Below are 25223 nucleotides of genomic sequence, written 5' to 3' on the forward strand. Positions count from 1 at the left end.
ATAATATCATATCTTTTATCATGTATGTCTTCCCATTGTCATTAGGCATCATTACCCTCAGATCCTCTGGACTTTATATTCCTGTAATATAGGGTGTTTCTTTTGGATTTCAGTTCACTTCAGTCACTCAGTCATGTCCGACTCTTTGCAACCCCATGGACTGCAGCACGCCAGGCTTCCCTGTCCATCACCAACTCCCAGAGCTTACCCAAACTCATGTCCATTGAGTCGGTGATGCCATCCAACCACCTCATCCTCTGTCATCCCCTTCTCCCACCTTCAAACTATCCCAGCACCAGGGTCTTTTCAAATGAGTCAGTTCTTCGCATCAGGTGGCCAAAGTATTGGAGTTTCAGCTTCAACATCAGTCCTTAAAATGAACACCCAGGACTGATCTCCTTTAGGATGGACCAGTTGGATCTCCTTGCAGTCCAAGGGACTCTCAAGAGTTTTCTCCAACACCACAGTTCAAAAGCATCAATTCTTCAGCGCTCAGCTTTCTTCACAGTCCAACTCTTACATCCATACATGACCACTGGAAAAACCATAGCCTTGATTAGAGGGACCTTTGTTGGCAAAGTAATGTCTCTGCTTTTTAAAATGCTATCTAGGTTGGTCATAACTTTCCTTCCAAGGAGTAAGTGTCTTTTAATTTCATGGCTGCAATCACCATCTGCAGTGATTTTGGAGCCCAAAAATATGAAGTCAGACACTGTTCCAATGTTTCCCCATCTATTTCCCATGAAGTGATGGGACCGGATGCCATGATCTTAGTTTTCTGAATGTTGAGCTTGAAGCCAACTTTTTTACCCTCCCCTTTCACTGTCTTTAAAAGGCTTTTTCATTCCTCTTCACTTTCTGCCATAAGGGTGGTGTCATCTGCATATCTGAGGTTATTGTTATTTCTCCTGGCAATCTTGATTCCAGCTTGTGTTTCCTCCAGCCCAGCATTTCTCATGATGTACTCTTCATACAAGTTAAATGTGCAGGGTGACAATATACAACCTTGTCGTACTCCTTTTCCTATTTGGAACAAGTCCATTTTTCCACGTCCAGTTCTAACTGTTGGTTCCTGACCTGCATATAGGTTTCTCAAGAAGCAGGTCAGGTGGTCTGGTATTCCCATCTCTTTCAGAATTTTCCACAGTTTATTGTGATCCACACAGAGTTCAACTGATGCTCACTAAATAAATAACCCATTAATGAATGAGTAAACAATGAGTAATTTTTTTATTATACACATAGGATAATACTAACCTTAAACATATTAATATCTGCCTAAAGTTGGTTACACAGTTTTAGAAAGGATAACAAAGGCAGGGATGCTGTAAGGATTCTGGGACTTGGGGAATGGCCATATATTTTTTAAGCATTAGTAGTCTTAAAGTAAAAGCTATATATGACAAAACCACAGCAAACATTATACTCAATGGTGAAAAATTGAAAGCATTTCCCCTAAAGTCAAGAACAAGACAACATTGCCCATTCTCACCCCTACTATTCAACATAGTTTTGGAAGTTTTAGCCACAGCAATCAGAGAAGAAAAAGAAATAAAAGGAATCCAGATTGGAAAAGAAGAAGTAAAACTCTCACTGTTTGCAGATATGATCCTCTACATAGGAAACCCTAAAGACTCTACCGGAAAATTACTAGAGCTAATCAACAAATATAGTAAAATTGCAGGATATAAAATTAACATACAGAAACCCCTTGCGTTCCTATACAGTAACAATGAGAAAACAGAAAGAGAAATTAAGGAAACAATCCCATTCACCATAGCAACAAAAAGAATAAAATACTTAGGAATCAATCTACCTAAAGAAACAAAAGACCTATATGTATAAAACTATAAAACACTGATGAAAGAAATCAAAGATGACACAAATAGGTTGAGAAATATACCGTGTTCATGGATCAGAAGAATCAATATAGTGAAAATGAGTATACGACCCAAAGCGATCTATAGATTCAATGCACGCCCTATCAAGCTACCAACGATATTTTTCAGAGAACTAGAACAAGTATTTTCACAATTTGTATGGAAATACAAAAAACCTTGAATAGCTAAAGCAATCTTGAGAAAGAAAAATGGAACTGGAGGAATCAACCTGCCAGACTTCAGACTATACTACAAAGCCACAGTCATCAAGACAGTATGGTACTGGCACAAAGACAGAAATATAGATCAATGAAACAAAATAGAAAGCCCAGAGATAAATCCATGCACCTATGGGCACCTTATCTTTGGCAAAGGAGGCAAGAATATACAATAGAGAAAAGACAATCTCTTTAACAAGTGGTGCTGGGAAAACTGGTCAACCACTTGTAAAAGAATGAAACTAGAACACTTTCTAACACCATACACAAAAATAAACTCAAAATGGATTAAAGATCTAAATGTAAGACCAGAAACTATAAAACTCCTAGAGGGAAACATAGGCAAAACACTCTCTGACATAAATCACAGCAGGATCCTCTATGATCCACCTCCCAGAGTAATGGAAATAAAAGCAAAAATAAACAAATGGGACCTAATGAAACGTAAAAGCTTTTGCACAACACAGGAAACTCTAAGCAAGGTGAAAAGACAGCCTTCAGAGTGTGAGAAAATAATAGCAAATGAAGCAACTGACAAAGAATTAATCTCAAAAATATACAAGCAACTCCTGCAGCTCAATTCCAGAAAAATAAATGACCCAATCACAAAATGGGCCAAAGAACTAAACAGACATTTCTGCAAAGAAGACATACAGATGGCTAACAAATACATGAAAAGATGCTCAACACCACTCATTATTAGAGAAATGCAAATCAAAACCACAATGAGGTACCATCTCATGCCAGTCAGAATGGCTGCTGTCAAAAAGTGTACAAACAATAAAGGCTGGAGAGGGTGTGGAGAAAAGGGAACCCTCTTACACTGTTGGTGGGAATGCAAAATAGTACAGCCACTATGGAGAACAGTGTGGAGATTCCTTAAAAAACTGGAAATAGAACTGCCATATGACCCAGCAATCCCACTCCTGGGCATACACACCGAGGAAACCAGATCTGAAAGAGATACATGTACCCCAATGTTCATCGCAGCACTATTTATAATAGCGAGGACATGGAACCAACCTAGATGTCCTTTGGCAGATGCATGGATAAGGAAGCTGTGGTACATATACACCATGTGGTACATATACACATATACATATTACTCAGCCATTAAAAACAATACATTTGAATCAGTTCTGATGAGGTGGATGAAACTGGAGCCTACTATACAGAATGAAGTAAGTCAGAAAGAAAAACACCAATACAGTATACTAATGCATATATATGGAATTTAGAAAGATGGTAATGATGACCCTATATGTGAGACAGCAAAAGAGACACAGATGTATAGAACAGTCTTTTGGACGCTGTGGGAGAAGGCGCGGGTGGAATGATTTGAGAGAATAGCATTGAAACTTGTATATTATCATATGTGAAACAGATAACCAGTCCAGGTTTGATGCATGAGACAGGGTACTCAGGGCTGGTGCACTGGGATGACCCTGAGGGATGGGATGGGGAGGGAGGTGGGAAGGGGGTTCAGGATAGGGAAGAGATGTACACCCATGGCTGATTCATGTCAATGTATGGCAAAAACCACTACAATACTGTAAAGTAATTAGCCTCCAATTAAAATAAATAAATTAAAAAATAAATAAATCTTAGAACATTAAAAAAAAAAAAAGAAGTAGGGGGATGGTAAAGATAAGTTGCAAGAAGATCCAGTCATTAATATAGAGCTATTGTTTTCAGAGTAATGCCCTAATCATTCATTTTTATCCATTTATGTAATTAGTATAATTAAAGATAATTATTCTGCCAAAACAAAAATAAAGGGGAAAAAAAAACACAGAAGGGAAGGGGGCAGGACACAACCTTTAAAAGAAACTGGTTAGAACCAACTATGTCCAAGAAGGCGAATGAGTCAATTTCCACATTGACTCATAGACATTGAGCCTCACAATATGCTTACTGTAAAACATGAACATGTTCAATGACACACCCATGGGTGCCATGACAGTTCCAAGGCTCACCATAAAAGGTCAACTAGTGAGCAGTGGCCCAGTTCCTAGGAATTCCCACCCTTTCCCCAAAACAGCTGGAGTACTCTCCCCTCTTGTAAGCCTATATTTCATTCTTTGCTGTACTATGGGCTAACCTTCTTTCTGAGTCCCCAGAAATTGTGAATCATATATGACATGAGGCTCAGAAATCTTAGCCAGTATTTGACGCTAAAGCCTGAGGACTTCAAGTATGAGTCTATGAGCACAGAGCCCAGAGCCAGGAGAGCAGGACAGAGAGACAAGGCCCACTGTGGGCCTTCTGCTCTTTCCAAGGGACAGAGAGAAACTCCCTGGGGATGAAAAGATGCCACCCTCAGGGAAGGTGAATTCTCCAGTTATGTTCATTGTATTCTTCAAACCAAAATTTGTTACATGCAGCCTGAGAAGGAGACCTGAGTACAATAGATAGAATGCTTTGATCTAGAGCCAGTTCAGAAAATCTAGAGGTAATAGTTGCAATATTAATAGGGGAACAAGTTAGTCCTCAGATTCTTCGTGTTTGGGTGAAATGTCTCACAAAATTCTCAATTCCCCAGCTCTAATTGATTCCCTGCTTATCAAGCTTTTCTTTCAGTTACTGTTTTATTAATGCTAGTCAGAGGATCTCCATATTTGAGGTGTAAGTGTTCTGATCTCCAGCACATGTAATCTTACTCATGGGTTATAAACCTGTTCCTTGTGAGTTTTGTTAGTGCTGAATCACAGTCTCAGAGGAGAAACGGCTTGAATCCCTTAAGCTTCTTCCCAACTCTGAGTCTGTGGTTCTATGATTCAATTCCCCAGACCCTAATAATCTGAATATGAACTGATGTAAACTAGTATGTGAGCTTCCCTGGTGTTCAATAGCAAAGAATCAGCCTGCAATGCACGAGATGCAGGTTCAATCCCTGAGTCAAAAAGATCCCCTGGAGAAGGAAACAGCAACCAGCTCCAGTATTCTTGCCTGGGAAATCCCATGGACAGAGGAGCTTGGTGGGCTATAGTCCATGGGGTCGCAGAAGAGTCAGACATGACTTAGTGACTCAACAACAACAAACTAGTATGTGAGGTGTAGGACAGAGGGGTGAATCCTGGAATCTGATACCTGAAGCCTGAAATCCTTCTATTAATACTTTGTTTTGAAGCTTGGAAACGGAGCCTTCTCCTTTCTTAATCCAAAGCTCTGAGTTCAAAAATGTAGGTGTATGGATAACTGCCCCACTCTTGACCACCAGCTTCTACCAAGGCCACACCCTACTCCTAACGCTATCACCATGTTATCAAAGTATGGCCTTCTCTCTTTATCACAGTCTAGAATCTATCGTCACCATACTGCCTCTCCTAAACAAACAGAAAGTAGCCAACTTGCTTTGGTTTCTTGTCTTAGGTAAATTACTTGTCTACTCTAAGCTTCAATTTCTGCTTCTATATAATCTCAATGGCCAAAAATATTCCATGTCCAGTTTCTCTTTGTTGAAAAGTAGTTGAAATTCTATCAAACTAAGCCTCAGGAAAATTAGGAATTGGAAAGAATGGTTCCAAAGGATTAAGTTTCCTGGAGGAGAGGACCATTGGCCAAGTTATGTTAAAAGGCATGGCAATCAGATTCAAAGCGTTCATTAACATTTTGACAGAAAAACTGGGAGAGAGTGGGTAAAGTCCACACATTTCTCTAAGTACCTTTATCTTTTAATCAGGAACACCCTAAATTGTCAACTAACTACAATGTTCTACACTTTATGTAGAATCCTGATGCTCAAAATTGCGCAGATCAGAAGGCATCAGCAGCACCTAGGAGCTTGTCAAAATGCAGAATCTTGAGTTCCTACTGGATCTGAATCTGTGTTTTTAAAGGATCTCTATGTGATTCATATGTGACTTAAATTTTGTAAAAGACGTGTCAAGAGAAGCCATTCTCAAGTATGATTTCCAGACCAGGAACACCAGCACTGCCTGAAAACTTGTTAGAAATGCAGAACCACAGTACCACTCTAAACTTACTGAGTGCAAAATTTTGGGGTGCAGCCCAGTAAAGTGTTTTAACAAACCCTCCAGGTGATTCTGATGTATGCTCAAGTTTGAAAATTTCTGCCTCTGGCTTTTCTCAATTTATATTCAAGAAGAGCTAGCTTTCAACAAAAACTATTTTAATCTAAAATTTCTTTAAGTGGCTAGAAGAACCATATATCTATCAGCACAATTTTTAAAATATGTTCAAAGCCCACTAGTATTTTCCAAAGATATACCGGTGTGATTTTATTTAAGCAGTAGTCAGAATTGATGAATGTGTATATTGAATACCATTTGTTAATTCATCTGGCATCTGGCAAAACCATATCACACTGATATGATGGATAATCCTGCTTCTTTGGAATGAGAAAACTTCCACATGGAGGCACAGTAATTATTCCTGAAGGAATGAATATAAACTGTCATCATGGATAAGTTCTGTGGGCAAAGGATGCCTGAGGGAAAAGGCATCATTTTAAACCTCGATTTTCAGCAATGGTGCTCTCCAGTGTTGCTCACACCTAAAGCTGTTTTCAGAGCTTCTTGGACATTTCTGCCCTTTGTGGCTTTGGGCTTCATTTATCAGGTGATGGAATGTTTCAAATTACCTCTCCCTAAAGAATTTAAAATACTTTCTACTTTGAAACTTTTTTCCTTCAAAAGCAAGGTCCAGAAGCCAAAATGAGTTCAGCCAACACTAGTGTTTTCCACAAGTGTAGCTTTGACCAATGAGTTTTTTAAAATGTATTTTATGAAGAATGTTAACATACATGTAGCAATTTTCTGCCTGTAGAAAGGAATGGCAACCCACTCCAGTATTCCTGCCTGAAGAATTCCATGGTCAGAGGAACCTGGCAGGGCTACAGTCCATAAGGTCATTAAAGAGTCAGATGTGACTGAGTGGCTAACACTTTCAGCAATTTTCTAAATTAACCAGCAATTTCATTTCTAGAAATACATACTAAAATATACCCCCAAGTGAACATATATATATATATATATTCACATAGATTTATCCATATGATAGATATATGAACATATATTTACAAGAAAATTCATTGATACAGTGTTTGTTGGAAATAAGCAAAATGTCCATTAGCAGGGCATAGTCACAAGGATATCAACCAGAGCCAGTTCCCTCAGGGATGCCCCCTGTGTGTGCCAGGCTTTGACTCTTAGTTTCCAGATTATTAGGAGGACAAGTATATTGAACTGCTCGGGCTGTGATTAATAAAATGCCACAGAGTTTGCATTTATGTTTCTCACCTATAAAATCAATATAATGGTACCTATCTCTAAGATTATTATAAGGAATAAGATAATAATTTAAAATGCTCATAATTTTCCAGGCCCAAAGTAGGTGTTCAATAAGCAAGACATTATTATGTCTCTGTATAAGCTTGCTTTTGAAAAAAAAAAACTCATACACACACACACACACACCTGAAAATGTACTGTAAAATCACTCCACTAAATCATCTCTAAAGTCACTCTTAGAGTGACTGTAAATGATACTTGGCTGCAATGTTTCACAATAACAGGAATGGAACTTTTAGGTACTTATATTGCTTTCAATATAAAAATAAATTGTACTTTTCTACTCTATGGGAATTCTATTTTTAACAGTTGTTTTGCTTGATTAACTATATTTGTTAAAATGTATTTGTGTTGCCAGGTAAACAATGTAATCCTGATGTTAGATTACTTTTTCTGTGGTTAGCATATTATTAAACCTACCAATTATATGTTACAAATAAAATGAAATTACATGTAATCATTAATATTACTAAATATATATTTTCTATTCTATTGAAGATATATTACTTTCAGTGAAGAAGTGAAGTACACAGAGATATACACAGTATGCTACCATGTGTTAAAAAGTGCCCTTTTTTAATGTTTACCTTTTCACCATATGTATGCATTATCTTTTGAGAAAAATAATTTTAAAAAACAAAATAGATGTTCTTTTCAAAGTAAAATACAGCAGGGGAGAACAGATGCCCCAAATTTCATTTTCAAACAGAAATCTCTATCAATAGCACTGCTAGCAGCTTCTGTTTGTCTTTATTTAATAAAGCAAAGCCTTCAATCTTTCCCAGCATCAAGATCTTTTTCAATGAGTTGGCTTTTCTCATTAGGTGGCCAAAGTATTGGAGCTTCAGCTTCAGCATCAGTCCTTCCAATGACTATTCAGTGTTGATTTCCTTTTGGATTGACTGGTTTGACCTCCTTGCAGTCCAAGGGACTTCAAGAGTCTTCTCCAGCACCACAATTTGAAAGCATCAATTCTTCAGCACTCAGCCCTCTTTAGGGTCCAACTCTCACATCCATACATGACTACTGGAAAAATCATAGCTTTGAGTATATGGACGTTTGTCAGCTAAGTGATGTCTTTGTATACAGACATACATTTGTCACTTATTTAATGACAGGTGGACTCTGTTAAATATTGCGGATATACCAGAAAGCAGAAGACACATGTCAATTGCCCTCTTGAAGATTACATTCTCACAGGGAGATAGATGGTAAGCCAAACATCTTTCATGATAGAATTGTGGTAAGGCATATATTAGAAGTAGGGCAGGGCACCATAGAAACTCATATCAGGGGCATGTCATCGCAGAAGATGTCAAGGCAGGCTTCTGGAGGAAGTCTGATGTAAGAGTAGGAGTTAATGTAGTGACTACTAATGGGACTATTCTAGGCCGCCCACTAGCTTAGCTGGCCCTGGAAGATAATACTTGGCAGGTGAACAGTGAGTGACGAGAGCTCAAAGCAGCTCCTCCCTCTATTTGTCTTGTCGCGTGCAGTCTCTTCCAGTCTGCTGATGAATGTAGAAGTTGCTGGACCATGAGGGGTGTGAGAACCGAGGCTCAGAGAGGAGTCCAGGGTCACACAGCTTCCGAGTGGGAGAGCCAGGATGTTGATCGTCTCTGCCATGTTTGAAAGATCAGCAGATTTTGTCTGATGATATTGAAATTCTGACTCAGAATCAGCCAAGGATAGGCTTTCAGTCATATGACATGATACCTAAAACACTGTTTGGTACATACATAATAGATATTCAGTAAATATATCTTGAATGAATAAATAAATCCTAAGTTTGAAGTATCCTGTTGAGGCATCCTCTATCTTTTGAATAATTTAAAGCAATCCATGTCTCAGTCCTTGAATGGAAATTTAGGCATCTTAAAGGTCTTATGGAACTTCAAAACCCTCCAAAACCAGGTGTTTTAAAACTGGATTTGTTCTTTCTGCAAAATGCTAAAGGACCATGATGGGACCTAGAGCCAACTCCAGGAGATCTACTTGGGCTCTGAGATGTGTGAGAAAAGATATTATATAATAATAATCCAAATGAAAAATTAGGAAAATAGGCTAAAAAAGCAGGAAGAATCATCTAAGGATTAGGAACATGGCTCTCTAGGAAGAAGTCAATTTGATTCATCTATTTGGAGCTGGCCAGAGAAATTTTACACATATTTCATAAAGATCATCTGGTTTACCTCTTACAACATGAATTTGATCCTCACTCCAGCCAGACCAAACAACCTAATACACTGAGGATTGTGCCTGATGATGAGAAGCAGAATGGCATGGCTTGCTTTCTCCTCTTTTTACCTAAGACCAGTGTGTGGGGTCCTTGAGAAATTAAAGCTTCAGTGCACTGAACAAACTCTAGTGTTTTCGGAAGGACTTCGATCTTTTAGAATTACACTGAGCATGCTGCTGTGCTGTGCTTAGTCACTCAGTCGTGTCCAACTCTTTGAGACCCCATGGACTGTAGCCCACCAGGCTCCTCTGTCCATGGGGATTCTCCAGGCAAGAACACTGGAGTAGGTTTACCCTGAGTATCCTTTCTAGCATTTAAACATGGCATCCATATCTTAATTGCCCTATTTTAACTCTGATTAATCGAGTGCTGGGAGGTAAATTAGGCCTCTTTAGTGGTCTATTAACTTTCTCCTCCCCCTAAGGGGAAATTTATTAAATTCTCTTTCTGTGTTCCAAGAAAGCAAAGCTTGGAACTGGCCAGTAAGCGTGTAAGAGCCTAATGATGATTGTGGAATGAATTTCCACCAGCTTTTATTGTTATTTTAATTCATTCCAAATGTAGACTTAAACCATTAGCTAGCTAGCTTTTTCTCTTTCTTTTCCTTCACTTTCAAACACATGCACACTCTGTCACTATCCCTTTCTCAATGATACAAAGTTCTACTCACATCTCATTTTCTGCTCCTTTTCAGGTCTCTCTCTTGCTCCAGACCTATTTCCTGACCCCTACGTCTCGGTTCAGGTGATCCTCCAGTCACGCTTACTGCAGTCATTTATTTGTTGCTCTCCATACTGACCTGTGCCCCCCTGGTGACTCAGGTGGTAACGAATCCCCCTGCAGTGGAGGAGATGACCCAGGATTGATCCCTGGGTCAGGAAGATCCCCCGGAGAAGAGAAGAGCTACACGCTACAGTATTCTTGCTTGGAGAATCTCATGGACAGAGGAGCCTGGCAGGCTACAGTACTTGGGGTCTCAAAGAGTTGGACACAACTAACATTTCTTTTATAAGACCTGCAGATAATATGACAGCAGGAGCTATGTTCCCCCAATTGGTCACTGTATCCCTGATCCCTGGCAAAGTATTTGGTATGTGGTTGTCACTATGTTTTTGTAAATAAGTGAATGAATGAATATATTAATCTTTTTTAATTGTTTTATTTTATATTGGAGTATAGTTGGTTAGCTTCAGATCTATGAGTACATTAATCTTGCTCTTGGATGTTTAGCAATATAAAGAAATATTAACTAAATCAGTTATTTGATTATCCTTCATTACTAAAGAAGTCATTGGGTTCCCCAGGTAAAGAAATTCTTCTCTGAAAACATGAAAACCTTCTCTTGAGAATCTCTGGAATAAATAGTTTTAATACTCAGACAAGAAATATATATATAGTCAAGTTAACTCTATTTAATGACATTGATCTTGGATGGCCTAGGCCTGCAGCAGCTTGAAGCAGGGCTTGGGTTCCCAACCAGAAGTTGAGGTCAGGCCCCTGCAGGAAAAACACTGAATCTAGTCACTAGGCCACCAAGGGCAGTGGCCAGCGGCAAGGCTTTGGCCTATTAGCTGGGTAGACATGAATTTCCACATAGAGATGGAAAGTAATGAAGAAAGTTAAGTGTTTATTAGGAAGAACACTGGAGAGGGAAAGGGCAGCACACTCCAGTGTTCTTGCCTAGAGAATCCTGTGGACAGCAGAGCCTGGTGGGCTGCCGTCTTTGGGGTCGCACAGAGTCGGACACAACTGAAGCGACTTAGCAGCAGCAGCAGCAAGAAGAAAGAGTATGGTACGTGTGGATAGACACACAGGTGGCCTCAGAGAGAGCTGTGTCCTTGTGATGGTTTGAAATCACTTTTATGGAGCATTTTTTCCCAGTTTTCCTTTAGCCAATCATCTTGCTTAGCCTGGTTCTGAGTCTGTTTTTGGTTTATCTCAGAGTCCTCCCATGTATGCACACGCATCTCCTAACCAAAATGGATTCTAGTGAAGAGCCTGTGGGTAGGCTGACATCACTCAGACATTCCCTCTCTTTTGACCTCTGAGCCTTTCTGCACAGGTGTAGCTGGGGAAGTCTCCTTAACTTCAAGAATGAGGAACAGAATATGTGGCCTTTTATCTCTCATCTGGTCATGGTCCAGCCTCTTCCATCATCTTGCTTTTATGAAGTTTCTATCCACAGGGGAGAAATTTTTCGGCCTGAGGCCCACCTATCTCCTGCCTCAACATGTTTCTATAAGTATTGGAAAAAAATCCATGAGCAATATGGTTGGCAGTTGTGAGTTAGAATTAGGTAGAAGTTAACATTCTTGTTTTTTGTTTTAGCAATTTTCAATTGCTAAATTTTTTTAGCATATTTTCAATATATTCATATCACAAAATAAGAGGGAAAATGCAGGCTTTTTGATTCCCAGCTTAATGGTCCTTCAGTATACTATGCAGCTAACAGAAAGACATTAGGAAAGAAAACAAAGATTCAGAATTTAGGATTGGCACAAAGATATTATTTTTGGTGTAAATAAGCAAAAAACAGAAGTTGGCTTCTACAAGTATGTACTGAAAAATACAGGGAAAAATATAAGGGAAAATAACTTACACTTAGATTTAGACCCTAGTACCAATTTTGAAAATGAAAACTTCATTTTACACCTCTGCATTTCACAAACTCACACACCAAGAAACATGAGGTCACCAATTCTTGGAAACAAAGTAAATCTGTGGTTTACCTCCCAAGCTCTCTCACTGGTTCCTGTTATCACTGGCAGCAGAGGTGGTGTTGGAAGGCCATTGTGAAATCAAGAATTCACACAATCTGAAACTGCTTATGTCAGGCCTTTCTTCAGGGTGAAAATAATATTCAACAACTTTCAGCATATGCTTACCACATCTGCACCCATTTTGGGTCAATTTTTTAAAAAAAAAAAGAAAAGAAACTGCTGGAAAGAAATAAGCTACCCATTCAAAAGTAAAAACAGGGAAAGCCAGCTGCATACAAATACTACAGATTGTGCTGATGAGATCCATGGATGGGCAGAAAGAGCTGTTTCAGGAAAAGAAAATCTAACTTCTGAACAGAAAAGACTCAGAACGTAGATGGACAAAAGTACTTCTTCTAGCAAAAGCAATTTCTAGGAGTTAAGTGAAGATATTTTCATTTCATCTGAAAAGAATTCTCAAAAGAATATTTCTTTTCCATATGGGTTGATTGATTATTGATAGGCTGGTTTATTGACTGCCCCATCCCATTCTGTTTTTTTAAAGAAAATACAGAAAAGCACAATGAAACAAAGATGAAAAAATCACTCATAATCACATTACTCAATAATACCACTATTAAATTTTCACTGATGGTTGGAACTTCACCAATAATTCTTCATGGTCATCAGTGAGTTGAAGAAAAGAATTTTCTAGTAAACTTTCTTCCAAAATGCATATATTAATTCCTTCTTTAATCAAACCTCTCCCTCAAGTGTGAGAGTTTTTAATCAGCAAGACGATACTCAAGATAGAATCGGGTGTGCTCCATAGTTGTTCAGCCTGTGTAATGGCTTGCATTTGTTCCATCTGCACTAGGAGAGTGGACTGAGGCACAATTATGCCAGAACAGAGGCAAATCTCAATGTTAGAGAGGTTTCAGTGCACCGGAGTTTCTCTGAGACATGGATAAGGAAGACACGTGAGTCTTGAGACTTCCCTCAGTGGTTCAAATGACAAACCACCCAAGCCTGCAGCTTGTTAGCCTTCTTTGCTGTCTGCTCATGAGGTCAGAGCTCCAGGTTTGATTTCAGCATGGACAGAATACTTTTTTGTTTCCTCAAAGCCGTAGACAGCATTGTTCACTGCTTATGTCTCAGAGAATGTCATTCATTCATGAATAAAGAGATTGGGAAAGATAGTCTAGAGATGTGTTGGAAAGATAGTTTAGAGATGCAGAGTAATCCTGACAAGAAGCTGACTCTATTGACACCTATTGCATCTCTGGCATGTTATCTACATCATTTCATGTTGTCATAACAGTACCTGTATAGAATGATTGTTATGATGTTTAGATGAAAAAAATGAGAGTCAGGTTAATAAGTAACCCAAGGTCATACTATTAATATGTGACAAAACCAGAATTCAAAACTCAAAATCCATACCTTTCCCACTGTAACATCCTGCCTGGTTAGTGAGAACAAACTTTAAGTGTACCATTTTTTAAATAACAGATGAATAAGAATGCTTTCACCTATAAATATTTGAATATATGACACAGTGACTCTAAAATGTGTAAGGTCTTGTGATGCCAAATGATCAAAGTCCCCATAGGACTTTTAGTAAAACAAATAAACCTGATATATATATGCTGTTTATGTGAAAATAAACTCTCCTCATATGGTCAAAATTAAAAGGAAGAAAATAAATGGGAATGTGATATATAAACTAACAAACACTGTGAACACATAAACTACTATTGTCTGCCAAGTTCTCAAGGACATAGCTGATTTAAAAAAATCCTCTGCAAACAATAAGCATTGAGAGTGCAATCCCAAAAAAAATATACATTTCTTCTAAACTATCTAGGGAACATGTCTTTTGAATCCTTGTTCAGTCACTCAACAGACAGCTGTTTATTGAATTCTTCGGTGTCTTGACCATGAGTCTGTACAGAGGCAAATCCCTGCTTAACTTGTGTGAGATTTCCACAAGTAATCTGTCTGTAAACCTGTCTAGGAGTGTAAGGAGAGCACATTGAGCTTCTCATATTGTCATCGGTCAGTGCGGTGTGATATGGAATAATGCCTGCCCCAGTCTCTGCCCTGGCGAAGCAGGAAACAGCTTTCTACATTCTCCTTACTGGACCTCTGGATATGTAGACGGACAGCAGATGTAAGTAGCCTGGGCAACAGAACTGTTTACTTAGTTGATAGCATGAAGTATCCAGAGGAGCTGAAAATTTGCCATGATTGCTGATTTCTTTCAATAACACTAATAAGATTCCTAGAACAAACTATCGGTTATAACTAAAGATCTATATAAAGATTATATAAATTTAAAATTAATATGAAGATTCATATGAAGATTTATATAAAGTTGGATTTTAGAAGACTTGACTGACATTTTCTTAAAAATTGCCCAAGGTACTGACCCTATGAAATTGCTGGGAAAATCACATGAAACTAAATTTAAGGATAATTAATAGCATGCCTTTGGAAAAATAATTTTTAAAAAAAGAGGAGTAAGGAAATAAAGAAAGAGATTCATAAAGACAAGGAGGGGATGGACAAGGAAAAGAAAATAAGAAAGGGGAAAAGAGAGGAAGCGGGAATAAACTCCAGACAAATTGAATTTTATCACTATTGGTAGAGACCCTGTCATGGGCCAGGACCTGTGTGAGGTACTTGGGAAGCTACAGAGAGATGAAATACATCCACTCAACAAATTCGACAAATATTTAAGCTAGGGGAAAGGAGCCCATTTTACTATGCTATATCACTTGGAAATAAATCTAAGATTACTTAAATGAGAAATAAATCAGAAGTGGACTTCAAAAGCATCCTTCTTATTTAAACATTTATTAGAAGTTTTATGCTGGGAAAGATTGAATGATGCTGGGAAAGATTGAAGGCGGGAGGAGAAGGGGATGACAGAGGATGAGTTGGTTGGCTGGTGTCACCAACTCGATGGACATGAGTTTGAGCAAGCTTCAGGAGTTGATGATGGACAGGAAAGCCTGATGTGCTGCAGTCCATGGGATTGCAAAGAGTCAGACATGACTGAGCCACTGAACTGATACTGATTCTGATAGAAGTTTTAATTTTTTTTGAAGAAGCGAGCTTGTTCTTTGCACAGGATTGGGTGATGACTGTTACCCATGACTAACAGGACTGTGTCCAGATCCATTGCCAACAGAGAACCATTTCATTACCTGGCAGCAAAGGGGCCTACATCACATGGGCAATTTAGTGGTGACAGCAATTTCTCAGGTTTTCTGATTTTACCATGATATGACATAGGATCAAGTAAGCTGTAGTTCCACACACTTGAGTTCTAAAACTTAGCTATGTCACTAATTTGTTGTTGTTGTTTAGTCACTAAGTCATGTCTGACTCTTTTGAGACCCCATGGAGCCCACCCAGCTCCTCTGTCCATGGAATTCTCCAGGCAAGAATACCGGAGTGGGTTGCCACTTCCTTTTACAGGGGATCTTCCAAGGATCAAACCTGAGCTGCCTGAACTGGCAGGCATTGGCAGACAGATTCTCTACCACTGAGCCACCATGGACTTATGTCAATAATTAGCCTAGACATAGTCAGAATAGATGCTCCAGTACATTTTTTTGATTGTTGTTTGTTTAACAAATTTTGACTCAGTATATATGTCTCAAATAAATACAAATACTATCTTGAAAAAAATTCCCAAAGAATTATATTTGAAAACAACAGGAACATTTAATTCTTAGATCGTTTTTACTTTGAATATATGAATAAGAATGTATTGCAACAGAGAGGCTTAACACCTGGGTGGATCAAGAATCAATATTGTGAATATGAAAGAGTAACTGGCTAACTGAACTTCATCAACTTGCTCCTGTATCTTACCATATCCAGAAAACTGCCAGCTAAGTCTTGAAACCTACGTAGATCCACTGTTTTAAAGAATCACTACTATAAAACCAGTAGAATAGTATGAAAAATGACACTGCTTTAGTGCACTAGTTTTTGAATGAAGCATACAACTCTGTTCTGACTGAACAAAGTTCAAGAATTTATGCCTTTGTTCTTGCCAAAATTTATTCAAAATATGTTTTCAGTGCCACTGGGAATGAAACTTTATCTGGAAAAGACAATAACTGGTACTATAAATAATGAACAAATGAGTACAGATTGTCAGGAAACACCTCAAATAATTCTCTATAAATCAAAGGACATGTAATTCAATTCATGACTTGCATATTTTAACTTGCTTCATTCAAAAGCATATTTTTATTAAAAATGTTATGGTCACTTTAGTCAAAAGCCACTTGTGTCTAACTTTAGTTAGATATTGGTTTATGTACCTGAGAGGACAACATTTTTCAAGTGTTAAAAGAAGGCAAGGATTACAAATGACATATAATACTTTTTATGCACAAAGAGAGAAGGGAGGTGAGATATTGTGGGAGGTGTTTCTGTCCATTAAAAGAGCATTATTCATGAAAACAAAAGTATTAAATAATCAAAAGAAACAATTCTTGGAATAAGGCCTTTAATAGCAAGCTACACAACAGTTCTAAATATTCTAGGGCAAATAAGCCTAGAGAGATGAGGAACAGAGGGAGTATTTGTCCCTTTGCACAGGTTTACATACACTTGACTTCAGTGAAGGCCCAGTTCCTCACCTCCTAGTAACAGCCTCTGCCAAGTTGAGTTCAGTTCAGCCATGCCTGAATCTTTGCAACACCATGGACTGCGGCTTGCAGGCCTCCCTGTCCATTACCAACTCCCAGAGCTTACTCAGACTCATGACCATTGAGTCAGTGATGTCATCCAACCATCTCATCCTCTGTTGTCCCCTTCTCCTCCTGCCTTCATTCTATCCCAGCATCAGGGTCTTTTCAAATGAGTCAGTTCTTTGCATCAGGTGGCCAAAGTATTAGAGTTTCAGTTTCAGCATCAGTCCTTCCAATGAATATTCAGGACTGATCTCCTGGACTGGTTGGATCTCCTTGCAGTCCAAGGGATTCTCAAGAGTCTTCTCCAACACCACAGTTCAAAAGCATCAGTTCTTCAGTGCTCAGCTTTCTTCACAGTCCAACTCTCACATCCACACATGACTACAGGAAAAATCATAGCTTTGACTAGACAGACCTTTGTTGGCAAAGTAATGTCTCTGCTTTTTAATACGCTATCTAGGTTGGTCGTAACGTTTCTTCCAAGGAGCAAGCATCTTTTAATTTCATGGCTGCAGTTGCAATCACCATCTATAGTGATTTTGAAGCCCAAAAGTCTGACACTGTTTCTGCATCTATTTGCCATGAAGTGATGGGACCAGATGCCATGATCTTAGTTTTCTGAATGTTGAGCTTTAAGCCAACTTTTTCACTCTCCTCTTTCACGTTCATCAAGAGGCTCTTTAGTTCTTTCTCACTTTCTGCCATAAGGGTGGTGTCATTTGCATATCTGAGCTTATTGATATTTCTCTGGGAAACCTTGATTCCAGCTTGTGTTTCATCCAGTCCAGCTTTACTCATGATGTACTCTGCATATAAGTTAAATAAGCAGAGTGACAATATACAGCCTTGACGGACTCCTTTCTCAATTTGGAACCAGTCTGTTGTTCCATGTTCAGTTCTAACTGTTACTTCTTGACCTGCATATGGATTTCTCAGGAGGCAGGTCAGGTGGTCTGGTATTCCCATCTCTTTCAGAATTTTTCATAGTTTGTTGTGATCCACACAGTCAAAGGCTTTGGCATATTCAATAAAGCAGAAATAGATGTTTTTCTGGAACTCTCTTGCTTTTTTGATGATCCAACAGATGTTGGCAATTTCATCTCTGGTTCCTCTGACTTTTCCAAATCCAGCTTGAACATCTGGAAGTCACGGTTCATGTACTGTTGAAACCTGGCTTGGAGAATTTTCAGAATTACTTTGCTAGCGTGTGAGATGAATGCAACTGTGTGGTAGTGTGAGCATTCTTTGGGATTGCCTTTCTTTGGGATTGGAATGAAAACTGACCTTTTCCAGTCCTGTGGCTGCTGCTGAGTTTTCCAAATTTGCTGGCGTATTGAGTGCAGCACTTCCACAGCATTTCCTCCTTAGGAAGCATCACTTGACTTCACATTCCAGGATGTCTGGCTCTAGGTGAGTGATCACACCATGGTGATTATCTGGGTCATGAATATATTTTTTGTACAGTTCTTCTGTGTATTCTTGCCACCTCTTCTTAATATCTTCTGCTTCTGTTAGGTCCATACCATTTCTGTCCTTTATTGAGCTCTTTGCATGAAATGTTCCCTTGGTATCTCTATATTTCTTAGGAGATCTTTAGTCTTTCCCATTCTATTGTTTTCCTCTATTTCTTTGCATTGATCGCTGAGGAAGGCTTTCTTATCTCTCCTTGCTATTCTTTGGAACTCTGCATTCAAATGGGTATATTTTTCCTTTTCTCCTTTGTCTTTCCTGTCTCTTCTTTTCTCAGATATTTGTAAGGCCTCCTCAGACAGTCATTTTGCCTTTTTGCATTTCTTTTTCTTGGGGATGGTCTTAATCACTGCCTCCTGTACAATGTTTGAATCTCTGTCCATAGATCTTCAGGTACTCTGTCTATCAGGTTTTAGGTCATTTGATTTAGGTCACATCTGCATGGTCAGTGGTTTTCCCTACTTTGTTTAATTTAAGTCTGAATTTGGCAATTAGGAGCTCATGATCTGAGCCACAGTCAGCTCCCAGTCTTGTTTTCGCTGACTGTATAGAGCTTCTCCATCTTTGACTGCAAAGAATATAACCAATCGGATTTTGGTATTGTCCATCTGGTGATGTCCATGTGTAGAATCTTCTCTTGTGTTGTTGGAAGAGGGTGTTTGCTATGACCAGTGCATTCTCTTATTAAAACTCTGTTAGCCTTTGCCCTGCTTCATCCTATACTCCAAGGCCAAATTTGCCTCTTATTCCAGATGTTTCTTGACTTCCTACTTTTGCATTCCAGTCCCCTATAATGAAAAGGGCATCTTTTTTGGCTGTTAGTTCTAGAAGGTCTTGAGGTATTCAGAGAACCGTTCAACTTCAGCTTCTTCAGCATTACTGTTTGGGACATAGACTTGGATTACTATGATACTAAATGGTTTGCCTTGGAAACGAAGAGAGACCATTCTGTCATTTTTGAGATTGCATCCAAGTACTGCATTTTGGACTCTCTTGTTGACTGTGATGACTACTCCATTTCTTCAAAGGGATTCTTGCCCACAGTAGTAGATGTAATGTTCATCTGACTTTAATTCACCCATTCCAGTCCATTTTAGTTCACTGATTCCTAAAATGTCTATGTTCACTCTTGCCATCTCCTGATTGACTACTTCCAATTTGCCTGGATTCATGGACCTAACATTCCAGGTTCCTATGCAATATTGCTCTTTGCAGCATTGGACTTTGCTTCCATCACCAGTCACAACCACAACTGGGTGTTGTTTCTGCTTTGACTCCGTCACTTCATTCTTTCTGGAGTTAGCGCTCCACTGATCTCCAGTAGCGTATTGGGCACCTACCAACCTGGGGAACTCATCTTTCAGTGTCCTATCTTTTTGCCTTTTCATAGAGTTCATGGGGTTTTTAAGGCAAGAAATCTAAAGTGGTTTGCCATTCCTTTCTCCAGTGGACCATGTTTTGTCAGAACTCTCTGCCATGATTCGTCCATCTTTGTTGGACCTATGTGGCATGGCTCATAGTTTCATTGAATTAGACAAGGCTATGGTCCATGAGATCAGATTAGTTAGTTTCCTGTGATTGTGGTTTTCATCCTGTCTCTCCTCTGATGGTGAAGGATAAGAGGCTTATGGAAGCTTCCTGATGGGAGAGACTGACTGAGGGGGAAACTGGGTCTTGTTCTGATGGGCAGAGCCATGCTGAATAAATCTTTAATCCAATTTTCTGTTGAAGGGCTGGGCTGTGTTCCCTCCCTTTATTTGACCTGAGGCCAAACTATGGTGGAGGTGATGAAGGAAATTTTGACCTCCTTCAAAAGGTCCCAAGCATGCACTGCTGCACTCAGTGTCCCCAGCCCTGCAGCGGGCCACCGCTGACCCACGCCTCCATGGGAGACTCCTGGTCTCTCACGGGCAAGTCTGGGTCAGTCTCTTGTGGGGTCACTGCCCCTTTCTTCTGGGTCCTAGTGTGCACAAAGTTCTGTTTGTGCTGCCAAGAGTCTGTTTCCCCAGTCCTGTGTAAGTTCTGGAAGCTCTATAGTGGGGTCAATGGCGACCCCCTCTTATGGGAGGGCTTATGCCATACCCAAGTCTGCAGCCAGAGCCCCTGACCCTGCGGCAGTCCACTGCTGACCCGTACCTCCACAGGAGATGCTCAAACACAGTTCTTTCTCAGTCTTTGTGGGGTCTCTGGGTCCTGGTGCACACAAAATATGTTTGAGTCCTCTGAGTGTCTCTGGCAGGCATGGGGTTTGATTCTAAATGCAATTTCACCCCTCCTACCATCTTGCTGGGGCTTCTCATTTGCCCTTGGACATAGGGTAAAGGAGAAGCCCAGTGCTATAACCTTGAGGCAGCCCAGGGACCTTCAGCCACTGCTCCCTGTCTAAGACTTTTAGTATCACTCCTAGTCACCTAGCAAGTTTTCACCTGAGGAAAAGAAAAAAATATTAAACACTAAGCTTGTCACCTACAGTGGCAAGGCCTATTTTTAATCATTTTAAATACAGATAGATGGTCTTGTTTGGTTCATGATGATGATAATGATAGAATGCTTTGTATGTATTTTACTATTTTATCCTTGAATTAATTTCTTCCCATTTTATTTTAGTTCAATTCAGTCAAAATATGTTTATGGAGCATCTCCTTCCCTCCAGGCCCTGTACAAAGACTTGGTCAATGGCATGTATTCTGCTAACTACAGAACAAGGAGATCAAGCCGTACACCATCAGTGTGCAGATAATGCTGTGGGGACAGTAGGGAGGAGCTAGGACGGTTAGGGTGGAGAGAGGAAACAAAGGAGGCATTAAATCTAGGACATCAGAGAAGGAAAGGGACAAAAAGCAGAGGAGTGTGAAAGTGCACGTGTGTCGACACACTAGTGAATGGAAAGAAGCTGGGTTGAAAACATAGTTATGGGCCATACTATGAAATGAAAATTCATGAATGTCAAGCTGAGGGAGTCACACTTTATTTTTCCTATGTAAATGGTGAGAGGGCTGAGGAGGAGGAGAGTGAGTTGTGAAACTAGTATTCACCATATGTTTTAAATTTAAACTTTATTTATTTATTTTCTTAGAGAGTCATTTAAGATTCGCAATAAAATTCAGGGAAAGACCCAGAGATTTCCCATACTCCTCCTGCCCCAACACATGCATACCCTTCCCCATGGTCACCACCCCCCACGGTCACTCTCCTGACTCCCCCTACCCCGACGACCACTGATCATTTTACTGTCTCCATAGTTTTGCCTTTTCCAGAATATCAAATTCATAGTTGAAATCATATGGTGACCTTTTCATGTTGGCTTCTTTCATTTAGAAATATGCATTTAATTTTCCTTCATGTCCTTTCATGACTTGATAGCTCATTTATTTTTAGTGCTGAATATTAGTTCATTGTCTGGATATATCACAGTTTTTTTAAAATCCATTCACCTACTAAAGGATAACTTGGTTGCTTCCAATCTTGACAATTTTGAAAGCAGCTATAAATATCTCTGCAAATTTTTGTGTAGACAAAAATTTTCCACCTTTTTGAGTAAATACCAACGAGTGCAATTGCTGGGTCATATGGTGGACAGTCCCCATCTTTTACTGATTCTAGGATGTACATTTTTTACAATTCTAGCATCAGAATGTATCTTTCAATGAACAGAGTCTTATAGTGGGAATTATTACATAATTGTATTGCCAATACCAACAGCTTATATTTTCTTCCTTGTGCATTTACAGAAATGATATATAATAAAAATTTGGCCAAATAAATATTAAAATATCTTTAGATAGAAAAAGTCTAATGAGAAAGAATTATTTTGTAGCATTTTTTAATTTGGTGATACATAAAATAACTATGTGGTAGTCTGCTTTTAATATATATGGGTCACAATATTAAGTGCTTAAACAAGGAGGTGATGTAATCAAAATTATTTTTAAATAATTGTTCTTAGCATTCTCCTGTGAAATACTAAAGAATATATTCGGGAGGAGTGAAGTGGAGTCCAGTGACAAAGCTGGAGGCTATTTATATACTATGTATATATAGTATTATGGGGGTTCCTGGGAGATCAGTTGGAAAAGAATCTACCTGCAATGCGGGAGACCCCAGTTTGATTCCTGGGTCAGGAAGTTCTCCTGGAGAAGGGATAGGCTACCCACAGCAGTATTCTTGGGCTTTCCTGGTGGCTCAGACAGTAAAGAATCCACCTGCAATGCAGGAGACCTGGGTTCAATCCCTGAGTTGGGAAGATTTCCCTGGGCGGGGACATGGCAACCCTGGAGGGCTGCAGTCCATGGGGTCGCGAGGAGTCAGACATGACTTAGCGACTGAGCACACATAGTATTAAGATACATATATATATATGTAGTATATAGTATTTATCTGTATAGCATAGTATATAGGACCTTCCCTGGTGACTCAGATAATAAAGCATCTGCCTACAGAGTAAGAGACCCAGATTTGATCCCTGGGTCAGGAAGATACCCTGGAGAATAGTGGCAATCCACTCCATTATTCTTGCCTAGAGAATCCCATAGACAGAGGAACCGGTGGGCTATATTTGATGGGGTTGTAAAGAGTTGGACATGACTAAGGGACTAACACTTTCACTTTCATATAGTTACTATATATATGGTATAATATATATAAGGAGAAGGAAATGACAACCCATTCCAACATTCTTGCTTGGGAAATCCCATGGACAGAGGAGCCTGGAGGGCTGCAGTCCATGGGGTCTCGAAGAGTCGGACACGACTGAGTGACTTCGCTCTTACTTTTCACTCTCATGCATTGGAGAAGGAAATGGCAACCCACTCCAGTGTTCTTCCCTGGAGAATCCCAGGGACGGTGGAGCCTGGTGGGCTGCCGTCTATGGGGTCGCACAGAGTCGGACACGACTGAAGCGACTTAGCAGCAGCAGCAGCAGCATATATCTATATACACACAGCACACAACAGTATAGACAAGAAAATATGGGATGTGAGCCGTAGAAGTGGCATTAGACATTCAAGAAAGTCAAGATTCATTTTAAATATATACTTATTTAGAATAAGTATCCGTCTAGATGTGATCTGATGGGGGAGAAGGAGTTAGAAGTAACTTTCTCTTTGTGGGTTTTTGCCTTTTTTTTTTAACTGTTGTCTGCATTTCCTATTCAATAGAATCAAAGTTCTGGTGTAGGGACATAATTTTGTAAATAACCAACTGCTAAAAAAAGAAAACAAAATATCCTTTTCCCTTTGGCATTGTAGGCAGACTTCTTAAATCTCCAATGTATATGAGATGTCATTTTGGTCCATCTACATAGTCATCATGACCTTGACAGTGACCTATAGTTAACACCAAGCATCTGATACATAAAACCACCCATCTAGACAATGGACTGAGCTGTCAGCTCAAGTTTCCCAGGAGATAACCCCTGCCTCAAAGATACTAGGAAACACTGTGGAACATCTGTGTCATCTCCAAGGCCATTCTGTATTTATTTGAAGGGCTATCGTCATGGTCTTCATCATACCTGACCCATTTTCACTTACTTATCTCTTTAACAAACAAACTTCCTAATTTATCTAAACTTCTGCTCCATTCTCTTAATTATTAGTTAGCCATTCATGTTTTGACAGTAAAATTTATCTAGCAACATTCACCATAACTTTCTTCCAAATTTTTGTTCGAGGCCCCAACATTTTAGGTTAATTTCTACTGGCTTTCCTGCCCACTATCCCACCGCCCCACTCCTCAACTAGAGATAAAAGCAGAATCTTGTGCATATGAGAGACTCATCGGATTTTTAGAGGGGCGCAGAAGTGAATGAACATGTAATTTATTGTGCATAGCAGGACATTTTTGAGAGTAAAGGAGAACATTACTAATAATTACACAGGACCAGTGCGCACAATCCTGCTCAGGATGAAAGGTCATATTATTTATAAGGCCCTGGCTGATCTGTCCTCTGACAAGATGCCCAGCTTTATTTCTTTGTGTTTTCTTTTTTTTTTTCAATTCTTTTTTGAAAAATCAAATTCTGACAATTACCTTCCAATGGTTCACTTTTTGGTCAAATCCTCTCAGTGGAAAAGCAAAATGTTTGGTTAAATTAATTTAGTATTATAATCTAATACTCCTGAAACAGAATTGGAATGATGAGGTTATAGTAACATTACCCTAGGCATGTGCCAGAAATATTGTTAGTAGGATTCCAAAAAAGTTCTGTGCTCCAAGAAGATGAAAAAACTCAAGCTAAGTGACTTTAAAGTGGTTCTCTAACGACAAGGCTCTTTAAAACCACTACTTGTTAATCTCCTAGAGAGTGGTGAACTATGGTATATGAGTGCTAAATTCCTTCAGTCATATCCAACTCTTTTGCAACCTTATGGACCATAGCCTGACGTGCTTCTCGGTCCACGGGATTCTCCAGGTGAAAATACTGGAGTGGTTAGCCATTCTCTTCCCCGGGGGATCTTCCAGACCCAGGGATTGAACCCACATCTCTTATGTCTCTTCCATTGGCAGATGGGTTCTTTACCACGAGCACCATCTGGGAAGCCCCTATGATAGTTTCCCCAATTTATGAGAGCCTGGAAAGGAGATTAATGTTCTTCTGTTCTGTGAAACACTTTTTGAGAAATTCTGTTTGGGAAAAAAATTATACTTTATCTCCATTTAATAAGCTAAAGTTTTTGTTTGTTTGTT

The 25223-nt window shown here is 39.3% G+C and overlaps 1 long non-coding RNA gene across 1 annotated transcript; it reads left to right on the forward strand.

Moving 5' to 3' along the window:
- The first annotated feature begins 8392 nt into the window (after positions 1-8392).
- Positions 8393-17524, forward strand: LOC122675817. Its single transcript, XR_006335353.1, has 3 exons — positions 8393-8457; positions 10689-10692; positions 17476-17524. It is a non-coding gene; the product is annotated as an uncharacterized LOC122675817 (long non-coding RNA).
- The last annotated feature ends 7699 nt before the right edge of the window (positions 17525-25223 follow it).

The sequence above is a fragment of the Cervus elaphus genome, chromosome 19, assembly GCF_910594005.1.
Source record: "Cervus elaphus chromosome 19, mCerEla1.1, whole genome shotgun sequence".
Taxonomy (NCBI): domain Eukaryota; kingdom Metazoa; phylum Chordata; class Mammalia; order Artiodactyla; family Cervidae; genus Cervus; species Cervus elaphus.